Raw genomic sequence first — 15,784 nt, forward strand, 5'->3', positions numbered from 1 at the left:
GAAAGAGTGATGGAAGTTGGTCTGCTGTTTGGAAGGCTGATGTTTTTACTGTTTTTTTTGAAAAATGTAATGTGTGGCAGTCCTCTTTGCTGCCTGTTTTGTAATATTTAGGGCTCTTGAAGAGTTCCTTGGATTTGTTCATTATCTCAGCTATCACAACTGTGTATAATGATGGTTTGTACTTCCTGAATATTATGTTTTAACATGCTTAATGTTATAACATCTGATCTAACACTCTCTGCTAGGCTAATAGACATTTATTTTGTCTGATTGGTCACCTTTGGTCAATTTTGACTTAAATGGGGGAGAAGTGGATATATGGAAGTTGTTGTGGAAGTTGTGATATGTATGTGGCTGGACAGAAGGACAACTATTATTAGTGCACAAGAGGTGTTAAAACAGAATGCTATTCTGTTTACAGATATCAAAGAGGATGTCTCATATGGTGCACAGGTGTTGTTGTTGAAGCAGATGTCAGAATGACATTCTGGCTGGTACAGGTGCTGGAGTTACAGTAGCTGTTATGTTCATGAAGACTGTTTGTTGTGTGCACAAATTTAGGGGGAGAAGGAGTACCCTTGTGCATTTGTGTGTCTTACTAGTTACATCCATAACTAGTAATTCTGTTTTTATTGCACAAATTTAGGGGGAGGAGAAGTACCCTTGTGCATGTGCGCATTACTATAGCCATAGATAGTAAGTGTTTTGCTTCTGCTGCTGATTAAACTACTGTTATGTTGTTTAACTGCTGATAGTTTACCTTGTGAACAAAAAGGACAGATATATGTTTTAGCCAAAATTTGCCAAAGGGGGAGTTTGTTGATTCTAAGTGTTGGCAGCAATTTTGGTAAAACAAAGAGTATTCACAAGATGTTATGTGTGATGTCTTAACATGAGATATCCTATGTACCTGCTGAAGTTCAAGAACATGTTCATGCAGGATTGTTTCAGAATGCCACATACAATGTCATGGCTTCTGATATTGGATGTACCTGCTGGAGCTTAAATGAAAGACATGTTCATGCAGGATTGTTTCACATGACATACACAATGTCATGGCATCTGATATGGCTGTACCTGCTGGAAGTTATAAAAGGAATTATTGGATTATGCAGGATTTTTCTAGGATGTCAAACCCGATGTCATGACACCCTGTACACAGAATATTCAGTGTGAATGTCTGGTGTTTTGTGATTGCACAATTAATGGCAATCTTTGTATGATAGAAGATATGATTAGCTGGCGCATTCAATCATGGATTACAACTAGATTTACTTATTTTCCAAGGAGATCTAACCAGCTGTTATAAAAAGATTTGATTGGAAAATAGATTTAGGGTTTTCAAGATGTCCAAGCCCAACTGAAAGCTTCTATAAAAAGGGACTTAGAAAACCTGTTTGTACATACAACCAATACTGAGCGAAATATAGAGAGAGAGCTAGGGTTGGTGTCTGTTTAGTCGTGAGACTTGTAGGTCATTCAAGTCATCCATTGATGATTGAATTGGACTGATTTGTGGTTGTAATTTGTCACTCTAAAGCTGTTAAGCAAGAGTGTGTGTCTTCTTGATCAAAGCTGTGAAGCAAGATCAAGAGTGTGTCTTCTTGATTGAAACTGTGAAGTAAAATCAAGAGTGTGTAATTGAAAAGTATTTTCTTTTCACAAGGGATTGTTGTTTAAAATCACTGGTGTGTGATTGTAGGGAAGTGAGTGGGTTCTCATATCTAAGAGTGCTTAGGTAGAAATTACACGGGTAGAGATTAGGTGAGAAAGACTTTAACTTGTTGAAGTGTACGGAGAGTTTTTGAACTAATTCTATTTTAGTGAATTTCCTTCCTGGCTTGGTAGCCCCCAGACGTAGGTGAGTTGCACCGAACTGGGTTAACAATTGCTTGTGTTATTTGCTTTACCATTATGTATTTTTTTATCCATTGTGTGTTAACAGATATTAGTGTCGTGACATTACCTTCGACATCTTATATCTGATACTAGAATTTCAAAAATAATTAAAATCACCATCTTTTCTTTGACGGTAACCTTTCACCACTAATATGGCTTTATATCTTGGAGACTTGGAGTTGCTCTCATGTTTAACTCTATAAGTCCAACTGTTTTCCAAAGCCTTTTTTCCCTTTAGGAAACTTCACTAAATCATAAGTGTGATTATCATGCAATGATTTCATCTCATCATGTAATGCATCCAAACACCTTTGATTTTCATCACTTTCCACGGCCTCTTGAAAACACTCAGGTTCACCCTCATCAGTAAAGGTCACATATTCATCAAAATTACACCTTGTAGAAGATTGTCTCTGCTTGTTAGACCTCCTAAGTTGAACTTGAGATGATTCTGGAGCTTCACTAAGATTCTCATCCTGTGACATATGCCTCTCCCCTTGACCATCATTAGTTAGAATATATACCTCATCTCCAATTTGTTGATCATCAACATAATCATATGGCTCACCATTGTGATCATCACCATTAATAGCATCCATATTATGACTAGGTAACCGAACTGGATCAATATTAGACAAACTGATATCTTTCTTGGGTGTAACCTTCTCTACCTTATCAATGTATTCAATAGTTTGGTATTCCATAAACACCACATTGCAGCTTCGAATAAGCTTCTTCCCAACATGATCATACAACATGTAAACAAACTCATCTTGCCCATAAACGATGAAGATACATTGTTTTGACTTTGCATCTAACTTGGATCTTTCATCCTTTGGAATATGCACAAAATCCTTACAACCAAAGACTCTCAAATGATAATACTTGACATTATTTCCAAACCAAATTTTGTTTGGAACTTTACTCTTCAAAGCAACAATATGAGTGAGATTAAGAACATGTGCTGTTGTGTAAAGTGCCTCGCCTCAATAATGATTAGGCATATTAGTTTCAGAGAGCATACACCTTACTCTCTCAATTAGTGTTTGATTCATCCTCTCAGCGAAACCATTTAATTAAGGAGTTTTAGGAGGTTTATTTTCATGTGAAATACCATGCTGCTTGCTTATAGGAATCAAATGGTCCACAATACTCTCCACCATTGTCTGAACGAACACATTTCATCTTCTCGCCTGTCTGCCTCTCAACCAAAGCATGGAATTCTTTGAACTTTTCCAACACTTGGTCTTTTGTCTACTAGGAATAAACCCATAGTTTTCTGGAGAAGTCATCAATAAAGGTAGCAAAATAAAGTGCACCACTTAAGGACTTTACCTTTAATGGACCAAAAACACCATAATGTACCAATCGAAACAACTTTGACTTCCTTGACGGAGGATGTCTATTGAAAGATACTCTAGTATATTTACCATCCGTGCAATGAGAGCACTTTTCCAAATTTGCATTATTTAATCAAGGAAGAACATCCATTTTAGCCAAAACATTTAACCCCTTTTCACTAATATGACTAAGCCTTCAGTGCCACAAAGATGCTTCCATGCCGATAGTATTCATACTAGTGTTCGCACGTGGTTTTTGTGCAAATAATCTCTAGCCTTCCTATCGAGGTTTACTTGTAGGAACGGCTACAAAGTCCTAGACTAAAATGTGTTGAGTATATGGTGTGGTTTTTTGGTGAAGTGTCTGGATCAAGAAATGACAGGTAAAAATGGCTTGTAAGAAAGGGTGCAACAAAAGTATGCGGATAAAAAGCAAGATAAAAATGTAAATAAAACAAAACAAATGAAATAACTTGATAAGTTAAATGGTTGGAAAATAAATGTGGAAGTAAGTGTACATTTTTGCAGGAAGTTAACTCTTTTCTCTTAGACGCTTGATATTTCAAGTGTTTTCCTATTGCAATGTTACAAATGCCACCTCTAAAACTGAAAATAAAATCTACTTAAATAGTGATAAAAAATAACTACTATGTGGTTATTGTCCATTCACGATGCGCCACACGTTATAGTCTATAAACCCACGTCCTTAGCAACTTCCTCCATGTTCTGCTTTAAACAACTTGTATCAATCCTGACACGTTTCACTTCGACTTCGACAAGATCACCCCCTCCCGTTGACTTTCTTTCGACCTGGCTTAGGCCCATCCTGATCGTCGAACCGCTTCGACTGCATTTCTCCTGCTTTGATTTTCCTTCTTCGGCGTGGTCGAAATTTGCTAGCTAACAAATAACAACCAAAGCTTTTGCCCAATACAATTTAGAAAGCTTTTCCCCTCTAGCCACAACCAAGCTACCTTTGTTGAGTTTCCACTTTCCAGAACCAAAGTGATTTTCATAACCACAATCATCAAGCATATGCACAAATATTAAATTAAATCGGACATTTGAAGCATGTTTGACACCTCTAAGAAACAATTGCATTCCCATGTTGGTTTGCAAGACCAATAACAATGACCTTAGATACACCATCAATACCCATATTCAACACTCCAAAATAACCAGAAGTATAATATGTGAAGAAATATTTCCTTGGTATAACATGCAATGTAACACCACTATCAACTATTCACATACTCTCGTCTGATATAAGATTAACAGACTAATGATCACGGAGAATAACAAGATCATCACTAGTAGCAGTAGTAATACGATCATCATTATAGTATTCATGGTCTCTTTGTCTAGACTTACCCTTCTTTCCTTTGTTATCTCGTTTCCACTGATAGAAATACTTTTGTATGTGTCATGTTTTTTGACAATAATGACACTCCAGATTCTTGTATCATGGCTTGGACTTGCTTCTGCTATTCTCTATACCATCATTCGGTTCCTTTTTATGACTTTTCCCCTTATTTTCAGTGACCAGTGCCTCATATTTAGATGAAGAACCACATGCATTCCTTCTCATATCCTTATTAAGAGTATCACCCTTAGTAGTTTCCAAAGAAACAACACCTCTAGGAGGATAATTTGTGATAGAAGCCTGAAATGTCTCCCAAGACTATAGTAAAGATAGAAATATAAAAACTCACAAATTTCAACACCAAATTTGATACTCATTCTTAGAATCTGATTAAGGAGCCTTTGAAATTCATTTAAGTGATTTGAAATAGAAGTCCCCTCCTTATACTTCAAACTTATGAAGCTATTCAACAAGAACAATTTATTATTCCCTGATTTAGAGGGATACAAGGACTCTATCTTCTCCCATAAATCTTTTTCACGTGTCTCATTATCAATATGATTATAAACATTATCTTCTACATATTGTCGAATAAAACCACATACATGTTAATGTTCAAACTCCCATTCTTCATCAGACACAAAATCCGACTTTGCGGAACTAAAAATTGGTAAATGCAATTTCTTCACAAATAGTAAGTTTTTGATCTTGCCATTCCATAAATGGTAATTAGAACCATTAAATAAACCATTTTTATCTTTTTGTTTGACTCCATAATTCAAACAAGTAAAATAGTCCTTAACCAAGAGCTCTAATGCCACTCTGATGGGAAATTAAGACAAAATAATAAACCAATACATAGAGAATATAAAATTTTCCTCACTTGTAGGAACCTTGAGGATCAACAACAAATATAAGATGACAAATTGAACAAATAAAGGCACAAAAGAGCACTGCTATTTTTAACGTGGAAAACCCCTAAATATGAAAGTAAAAACCATGAGTCATCCATACCAAAGAAATAACTCCATTATAATCAATTAAGGGTACAAGAGAGTCTTAAAGTGATTCACAAACTAGTGCTAACAACCGCAAATCACAAAGCAAACTAACTTACAAATAGGAATAAAAAAGATGAAAAATGACCAAATCGGCAGTTCAGTGCGAAGTAGATATCTCTCGTCTCAAAACCTTATTTTGAAATTCTGAATGGTCAAAAGTTATATACATTTGTTTGTGAAACCGTTCTCCAAATTTGAATTCGATCCAACGGTTAAGAAATCGAGGATATTCGATTTAGTGAAAATGGTTGCAAAAAAACGAAAATAGGTTTCTCTCCTCTTTTTTCTGTTTTGAATTCTTATTTTCTCTCTATCTCTCTAAACCCTAAATTGATCTCTCCACTGAAATAAATGAGACAAATGTGCTAATCATATTTGGTCCTTTCTCCACATAGGTAGGGAGCCCAAACCCAATAAAATTGAACTTTAGAAGCTTAAGAAGATAACCCATCTTCTCCTTCGTAAATGGAGACAAGTGATCATCAATGGTCAAAAATGTAGGATGTTAACAAAACTTACCAACCTTGCCATAGTTTGGCCTTCCATGAAGTTTGGAAAAAAATCCTGAATGTGACGATTGCAACCATAATAGTTTCAAAATAAATGAGTCTCGTCTCCACCTCGCTGATAATGAATCAATTTGCAACTAACATGAGAAACGACTAAGGAAAATCCTTTGAAAGGTGCAAGGACATCAACTGTCCTTTCTCTAAGCATCACTTGCTAAAGAATCTCTTCGAGACATACTTCTACAATAGCTTCACCAATAGGAGGAATTGGATTTTTTCTAAGAATCCACCCATGAACCTCATCAAATTAAATCTTTAAATCCGCAAGGAGCTTAAATACATAGCTAACGTTCAACATCTTGCAATATATTTTTTCCTTGCGTGACTTCCATTGATACTCATTAAAAAAATTCAAATCTTGCTAAATACGTTTTGAGAATTGAAGTATTTGTTGACTCAAAATCTTCAACTTGTTGAATTTCTCCACTTTGAAGAATTAATTCAAAAATTTGAGATTGATTTTTCAAATTGGAGTACATTTGTAAGTGTAACGGGGTATTCGTTACCTTTAGATTTATTGACTAAATCAAAAGTAAATCATACAATTCGAGTCTCCGCCGCACTTCTATTTATCCAAAGGAAATGTTAGAAAGCAAACAAAAACCGAGAAGTTTTATCTAATCAAAAACTAATAAAAATGTCAGAGATCTGGGTAAGGGGGTTCGTTATGCAATGGGAAGGTTTTAAGCACCCAAAACATCCTTAGTACTCTAAGGGAGCCCTTTTCACCAATGTTGTAAGGTAGGTTGGTATTTGTTAAAATATTTGTTCAAACATGATTGAGGAGATGAGAAAAGAATATACAATTTATTTACAATTTTGTGTTTGAATGGATAAACCCATTGTCTACGTACCATCTTAAAAAAAGATTAGGATCAAAACCTCGTAGTTCGGGGTAAAAATCTCAAAAGAAATTGGTGAATTGATTGGTCAAAAGCCTTAAGGTCTTTTGTTATCAAAGGGAGAAAACTCAACCTAAAACCACAAATCCACCATGTGAGGAGAGCTTCAACATGCTAGTGAGGGGTTAACCCTATAATAAGCATGGAAGTCTTATAGTCCATCACTAAGGATATAGGTGAGTATTATATCAACCTCTAGGATAACTCAAACCTAATAGCTAATGTTTATGAAAAGTTTTTGGCAAAAGTGGCCATTGAAACCACAAAACACTTGAGTGAGTTGTATTTACAAATGAAAAGTATTCACAAAGTAAGGTCAAAGTTGACTTAGGATTTAATTCAAAATAAGTGTTATGAAAAGAGTTTGAAAAAAATCAAAAGCATAGTGCTTTGGTTTCTAATTTTTGAAAACAATGTTAATGTTTGCACAAAAGTTTGGCTTGGGTTAGAGTGGAGAGAAGAAGAGAATGTCTAGGTCCTAAACATGCAAAGATGAAGGAAGAGAAATAAAACCACATTGGAGTTCCCTTCTTGAGATCATAAAGATGATCCAAGTTGCTCCCATCCTTTGGAATTAGCAAGCAATAAGCAAATAACTCAAGCAATCAAGCAAATAACAATCAAGCTCCTAGGAATCTTCCAATGGCTTTTGTATCTCTCACTTTGGATGCTCATGACAATGGTTCTTCTAATTGGCAAGTTTGGATCCCTAGCACACAAGAACACAAAAATCAAAAAGTTCCATAATACAAATAAAGAATGGACAAGAGTGAGTTTAGAATTAGGTCCTTTCAATGTCTTCTTCAAGATTAAGCATTCTAAAGGCATGAGGCCTAGTTGCTCTTTGACAATTTTAGTACTCTAAAGGCATGAGGCCTAGTTGCTATTCAAACTCCATTAGCATAGGTAAGGTCCTAAAATCTAAGTCCTTTGTCCATTTGCATTGGGTTCAAACAAAACAAAACAAGCACAATAGTATATACACAATAATGTGCTCAAGTGAGCAAAAGACAAATTGCATTAACATAAACATGAGCTCAAGTGAGCAAAGGGCAAAAGCAAATGAACTAATGTGCAAGAAATTAAATTGCATAAAAGTAAATTGCAAGAATTAAATGACTTAAATTAAAAGTTAGTGTTAGTAGTTAATGTTAGTATGCCATAAGGCAATTTAGCGCTATGTTAAGCAATCGTAAGTGGACTAATGTAGTAGTCACACCTATCTAAGGCCGGTCAATAAAACTATAGGCAACAAACACAAGTTAGAGACCATGACTAGTAAGCCAAGCTCCTACAACTTGCCATGCCAAAAGAAAAGAAGAATGATCTTGTATTGATTTAGGTTTTTTGCTTGACCAAGAAGCAACCTATCCTTAATGCAAAGCAATTCACTTGATCTTTGATCAAGATGAATTTGATTTGAACCAAGGAAGGTTAAGCCTCTCATATGTCAAGGCTAACCACCAATCTTTAACTCATTGGTCAAAAGAAAAAGAAGAAGAAGAAGAAGAAGAAGAAATGGAAATGTACATAAATGGAATTCAAATGACATAAGCAAAATACATTGACCAAAGATGAATGGAATCAAAGTCAATCAATGGTAAACAGAAGCAATATGAAGCTTAGAAGTCAAGAAACAAATAAAATAATTTTGGTATTTTTTTGAAATTAAAATAATACTTGAATTAAAATAAACAAATAAAGGTCAAACTTCAAATCCATTTCAAATAAACTTGGAAAAGTCCAAATGGATCATCCTAAGTTCAACAAGGTCAAACAAAGTTTGACAAATTTTTTCATCATTTTTAGAAACCAGAAACTAATTTTAAACAATTAAAAATGAAGAAAATATAATATAATTGAACGAAAATCTCAAATAAATCTCAAATCAATTAAGAAATTGATGAGAATATTTTTCATGGATTCATTATCATTCAAAGATGTTAAGAAAATATTTTAGCATTTTTTGAATATTGGAAACTATTTAAAATGAATTAAGAATAACCAGAAAATAGAAAATTCACAAAAAATATTAAATGACATCATAAAAAATATTAAAAATCATTTTCAAAAATTAGAATTAAAAAGGGAAATAATGCAATTGGTTCCATATTTTTTGAATTTAAAATGAAAGAGTTATGAATTTTTGAAATGAAATGAAATAAAAGAAAATAGAATAGAAAATCAGAAAAAGCCTGGCGCGTTGGATCAAGTTCATTAATTGACATGTCCAATCTGAGGACTGTGAAGCGTGCACGTATGATGATCCAAAGTCAAATAAGAAACACAATGCATTAAAAAAAGTCATAAGATCCAAAGGCTATGATTCAAATTGGAAATAGCATTCAATGGTCCAGATGCAATCTGGAGTGGGGGACGGTGGTGTACACCACCGTCTTCTCCGGCGAGCAAGCCAACTCCGGCCAGAGTTGCAGGTTTGCAAAACCTCACCAAAATACACGATCCTCATATCATTGGAAAGATGGGGTGATGTACATCACCCCTGTGCCATTGGTTTCTACTCTAGACTCTCATAGAAGGAGAAATCTGAGATAGAAAATTATGGAGTTCAAATTGAACTTGATCAATTCATGAAATTAAATGCACAGATCAATTGCCTCTTATGAGAGGACTTCAGAGGAACCAACAAACACAAGAAATGAGCAAGATCCAGGGAGTTTCGAATCAAAAAAGTTTGAACAACAACCTTTGAAGTGCAGCTTTACAAGACACGATCTCTTCCAATTCTTTGTTGCAGCTTGATCTTGAGATGAAAATGAAGCTAGGCTTAGGAATTGAAGCTCAATAATCAACCAAGGAAGTTGAAAACTGAACTGAAAAATTGAAAGTGAAAACTCAAAATTCCTTTGGGTGAAGGGTGGGATTTCAATTCTGCAGAGTGTTAGGCGCCTTAAGATTGGAATTGAATGAAGCCAAGCATCTGTATTTATAGTGAATGATGATGCAAGCCATGGAAAATTCGTGTGCATGTGGAATGAGGGCCTCCATGCATGGGCCTGCACAGGCGCATGGGAGGCCCAAATGCAATTGGTTTAGCATGCTGAAGTGTAATTGAAGTGTTTTGGACGTGTAAATGTGATTGAATTAGCTTGTGCACAAAGTTTCAACATGTTATGCATAAATGAACATAAATCTTCATCTCTTCGAAAATGCACTTTGCCAAATTGAAACATGGTCATGTGGGTAATGGTTGGAAAGGTATTGACATGAGGAACAATTGTTATGTTGAACAAAAATCCATTTGGAATTGGGAAATTTATGAAAACAGGCCATGAAGTTCAAGGTGCAAAACATGTGCATGGGAATTTTGCCAAAATGGACCAACTTCAAGCCCTTCTGTTTCAATGATGCAAGCCTCAACCAACAAAACCTTCAACATAAACATTGTATATATTTTCAATACAATCAATTTGGACTTATATTTTTCATCATTTGGATTTTTTATGAGAAAGTTATAGGCACTTGAAGTTGGACTTTTTCACATTTCAATGACTTTGGTCCAAAGTGACCTATAATGTTTTGCATTATCACATGTATTTATTTTAGGATTATGAAATTTTGTCCAACATAACAAATGAAGTAGACATCATAAACTTTCCAATTCATTTGATACCACCTCAAAATCATGAAAAATGAGTGAGTTAGGTCCTTGGGAAGCTGACCTAAAATTAGGGTTTCAGTCAAAATGACCTATAATGTTTTGAAATGGATGATGACCTTCCATGTTTCAAATCAATTTTTTATGAACATGAAAGTTGTTCATATGGTTCTTAAGAACATTTTTTATCTTGGGGGTTATCTTCATATGACAAACACATCAAAAGTTAGATCTCAGTGGATTTCAAAATAGTCAGATGAATTGACTGATCAACTTCTCAAGTCCAAACTTCAAATCTTGATGAATTGATGATTGGGGACACTCACATAAGATAAAATATGCATGAAATGATGAATTAAAGAACTTCCCTTGATTGTATTTGATCATAGGTTGAGGTTGCTTCATGAGCAAGGCACAATCAAAGCATAGTTGAATTAGGGTTTCCTTGGGAAACAATCCTCAAGCCCTTTGGTTTATCTTGATAAAATTGACAAATTGAGATACTTGGGAGGCATATATGATGATTGAGAGCTTTGGGAACCATTTTCATGCTTGCTTTCAACTTCATCTGGCCACATCATTGAGCATAGGGGCCTCCTAGGAGCCTTGGATTTTATGATTGCTCAAGCTACAAAACAAAAGATGTTAGTGCCATATTTTTGTGCTTTTGGTTAGTGAACAAAATAAGAAAAGCAATAATATACAATTCAAGCATGCTTGGTGGTCTCAAACCAACTCACACAAGTCCCAACCCTAGGGTAAGGAGCCAAGATGCTATGATCCTTGAGGCAAATGCAAATGTGCAATGATATGATGCCATGAGGGATCTTAGGGTCAAAATTAGGGTTTTACAGTAAGACGCCTTTATATTTGTTTTATTTGTTGTTGTAGATTGCAATTACCCTAAAACAACAAAGAATTTTCTCAGACCCCAAGCTCTTTCAAGGCTTCAATTCTTGTCTTCTACATTTCTATTCTTGTTAGCTTGAGATCAAGATTTTAACTTTAGTTGGTTTTCTTTTAATATCATTTCCCCCAAAAAAATATTCTGTGATTTGCTATGCACGCTTAATTGTTCTTGAGCAAATTGGTGGTGTAAAGGATTTCGCGATTTTGATTGGTACAAGGGTTACGACATAGATTGTGCTTGTCGCATTGTGAATTATCCAAAATTTATTATTTATTACAAAAGCGATGAATTACGATATCAATATCGACATCTTATGATATTTTCTTTGTAAATCATTTTCTCTCTACAATTTTAAAACCTGGTTCTGAGCTTCTATATGGTGTTATTCTAGTTAATTTTCTTGGAAATAAGCTTTTTTTTTTCTTCATTTTTTTTAACTTTTACTTTCTTCTTTCATAATGGTTAGAATTATAAATCTAGTTTATAAGAGTATTTGTTTCTTATATAAGATTACTTGTTTCACCCTTTTTGTAGGCTACTTTTTAAACATACGTTCATTGTTCTTAGCTTTAAATATGATTTTATTATACTTAATAAGTTTGGATGAGCGTTTCAATTGCCACTACATACCCACATATCAATGCACTTTTTAAAGTGATTTCAAGAAGCTTCAAGTCTTAGCTTCTGCGTTAATATGATTTTTTGGTGTGATTTTGGTTGAATTTCTTTTTAATTTTTTCTTTTTTCGTTTATGAAGGCTAGTAGAAGTCCATTTTATTTCTCATAAAAGATTCCAACTAGTGACCAAAGTAAAAGTTACTTGTATCTATTAGAGATAAGCTAAGTCTATGGTAGTTATAATTGACAACTGTCAATATTAGTTTGTTAAGCAGGTTACCTGATTGATTTTATAAAATTCAATCAGTTGTAACCCTTTGAAGTATTGAAAATATGAAAAAGTTATTTACGATAGAATTATGAACAATTCAATCATAACTTTCTAACATGGCATCAAATTGCTAACATGATCTCTAACCATGATCTCTTCAGCAGTGGTGTTACTGCCGTCTTCCGCTCAAGTATCGACTACTTCGGTACCGACAACTTCATCTACCAACGAAGATTTGTGTTGTCTCAATTTCACACTTAAAATCGCTCATAAACTCGATGAAAATAATTTCCACCTATGGCGTTAATAAGTTGAGCCTTACATCAATGCATATAACCTCACTGAATTTGTTATTTGTGTGCGCGTTCCTCCTCAATTTTTGGATGACGTTGCTCACAATTCTTGTACGTTTAACCCTACATGTTTGATTTGGATTCAAAAGGATCAAATTCTATTGTTTTGGCTTCAATCTACTTTGTCTAGAGAAAATCTCTCTCGAGTTTTAGGATGTTCACGTTCGCATCAACTGTGGGATCGATTGTTTAACTACTTCCAAAAATAAACCCGTGCAAGAGCTCGTCAATTGAGATTGGAGTTACGTGATATCATGTTGGATAATTCATCTATTCAATATTATCTCCTTAAGATTCACATTATTATTAATGCTCTAGCTTCAATTGGTGATCCAATTTCAATTTCACATCACATAGATGTAATACTTGAAGGTTTACTTGTGGATTTTGCACCTATTGTCTCGTATTTGAAAGCAAGTTCGGAGTTATGGATCTTGATGAGTTGGAAATTTTGTTAGTTGCTAATGAGATTCGTCTCACCAAGTTCAAAAAAGCTTCAGTTCCTGACTTAGTCTCTCTCAATCTCACTCATACTTTATCTTCTCATCCTCCTCATGATGAAGTTCAAACTGTCAGCTCAGATTCCTCTCAATATCTAATGCCAACTTCTAAACTTCCAATTTTGGTAATGATTATCAAGATCTTTATGGTAGTTATGGCAGAGGAAGAGGTAGGCGTGACAAAGGCAGAGTGAAATTCTATTCCTCAGGGAAAATATATCGAATACGATGTCCTAGACAACTAGCTCGACAAGTTAAACTGGAAACACCATAATTAACACATAATAAGTTGTACAACATGATGGAGCAGAAAAGAAATAAAGGACATCGATTCAACATCACCTACGTCTGGAGGGTTGGCTTCCAACCTGTCATACCCTAATTTTGTTCGGGCATATTTAAAACTTTCGTAAGTTTGATTTTATTTTCAGTCTGTATCATCTGTATAGCATAACATGCATTTCATCATGAATAATACCTAAAATATCGATTAGAATAAATTCTCGAATATACAGACAGACCGAATGAATCATTTCACAAATGCATGAAAAATCAGCGTGTAAAAAATTTCGAAATCAAGCTTGTAGACATCAGCATTATTAATCTATAGTTCACGTAGTTTAATCTTGTATGCTCATTTTATTTCTTCGACGACTTTTTCAGTCGCCTTTTGATCAGCTAGAGCCTGTTTTACCGATCAAAATTTATTTTAAAATTAAGTCAAACGTTGTATGTTTCCGAGAGATTTACTTCGCACTTATCATTTTAGTGCATTCAATTTAATTTTTCGAGAATATTTGTGTCCGACTTTTTTTTTATCTTCGATCCGTTTATTTATATTTTTTAACCAAGATATCATTTGAATAAATTAGAATTAATTAAATAATCAGTTTGAATTTATTTTAATTAATTAATTTTATTTTTAATATAATTACTAACTCTTTATAATTTCTAAAATTCAAAAAAAGTGAAAATAATAAAATATTTAGTTTGATTCTCTACACAATTACACATTGACAGCTAGCAAAGGAGAAGATATTTTTTCTCATTATCTCAACTAGACACGTGGCATGCTTGTATTGGAGGATGAAAAGTGGTATTAACCCCACTAGAGGACGAACACGCGTCGCTTCTCAAGGGGGGTGACCGGATTTCCCTCTGAGGTTATCCTTCCTAATCCACTCCTAACAACTTTTTTTGGGGACCAATCATAACACTCACTCATTAAAGAGGATTTCCTCTATCTTCCAACGAGAAAAACAACAAGCATAATATCCCATTCTTCTCAAAAAAGAAGACACTTTCACTTTTCGTTTTTGGATCATCTTCTCTACCCCATAAAAACGTGACCCACACCCTCATCTCCCTCCGATCCATTCACCGCTCCGCACCACCGTTACCTTTCTCTTCCTTCAAAAAACCCTCCTACGGCCATCACAACACGACCTCCGTCCTTAGCTTCCATCACCGTTTTCCTTTACCTCTTTATCACTACCTTCGTCCAAATGCCGCCGACCCCCTCACTCCTCCCGTGCCGGCAAAAAAAACCACACACGGTTCACCCCTCCGCCATTTGAAGCTTCTCCGAACTGGATTTATAAACCTCCGCTTCCATCGTTTCTCCTTCGCCTTTAGCCTTTGAACATCATTTACCCATACATTCACTTTCAGTGCCCTGTTTCTGATTCCATCCATACAATCAAAGTGTCGAAACAACCTTTTAGTTTCTCGCCAAGATCTCTGAATACTCACCTTCAACAGAAAGAGTGTTCTTCTCATGCTTCGTATTATATTCATATGATGTGAACATTTGTGATGCCACTTTGAAGATCGGTGGATCTAACAGTTCTATTTATAACAAGGAAAATTTTCCTCACGGTGCAATAGATAGTAAGGGAAGCTCCGTTTTTCACTTGTTTCTCACCATCATGACTACACCATACGAAATCATCAGCTCACCTCACTCTTCTCCACACCAACATGAAGCTAACAACCTAAACCACAATGTGACTTAACCTGATTCCAGTAGCAATCGCATCGGCAATACGTTGATGTGTGTTATAGTTTTGGTTAACTCTGATTAACTCGTGACTATTCGATAATTTCCAGCCATTGTTCCACAACGGTAACGATTCAGATCGATTTCTACTTGTTTATGCCATTTGTTGTCTTGTTTCAAGTTAGTTTGGTGTGTTACAATAAACTTAATAATGTTTTGGTGTAGGTCGTTTGGATCCAAATGTTGTACTTACAAAGGTTTTAATTTGACAAGTTATTTTGCTGCCATTATATGGATCTTTATTATATGATACATGTTGTAATATGATTAGTATTTTAGTGTGTGCAAGGACTGTCATTATCTTGAGTTTAAGATTTAGT

The 15,784-nt window shown here is 34.8% G+C and overlaps 1 long non-coding RNA gene across 1 annotated transcript; it reads left to right on the forward strand.

The window, feature by feature from the left end:
* The first annotated feature begins 14,557 nt into the window (after positions 1 to 14,557).
* LOC127085569 (uncharacterized) lies at positions 14,558 to 15,776 on the forward strand. Its single transcript, XR_007789181.1, has 2 exons — positions 14,558 to 15,530; positions 15,630 to 15,776. It is a non-coding gene; the product is annotated as an uncharacterized LOC127085569 (long non-coding RNA).
* Positions 15,777 to 15,784: the final 8 nt, after the last annotated feature.

This window comes from Lathyrus oleraceus, chromosome 5 (assembly GCF_024323335.1).
Source record: "Lathyrus oleraceus cultivar Zhongwan6 chromosome 5, CAAS_Psat_ZW6_1.0, whole genome shotgun sequence".
Lineage (NCBI taxonomy): Eukaryota > Viridiplantae > Streptophyta > Magnoliopsida > Fabales > Fabaceae > Lathyrus > Lathyrus oleraceus.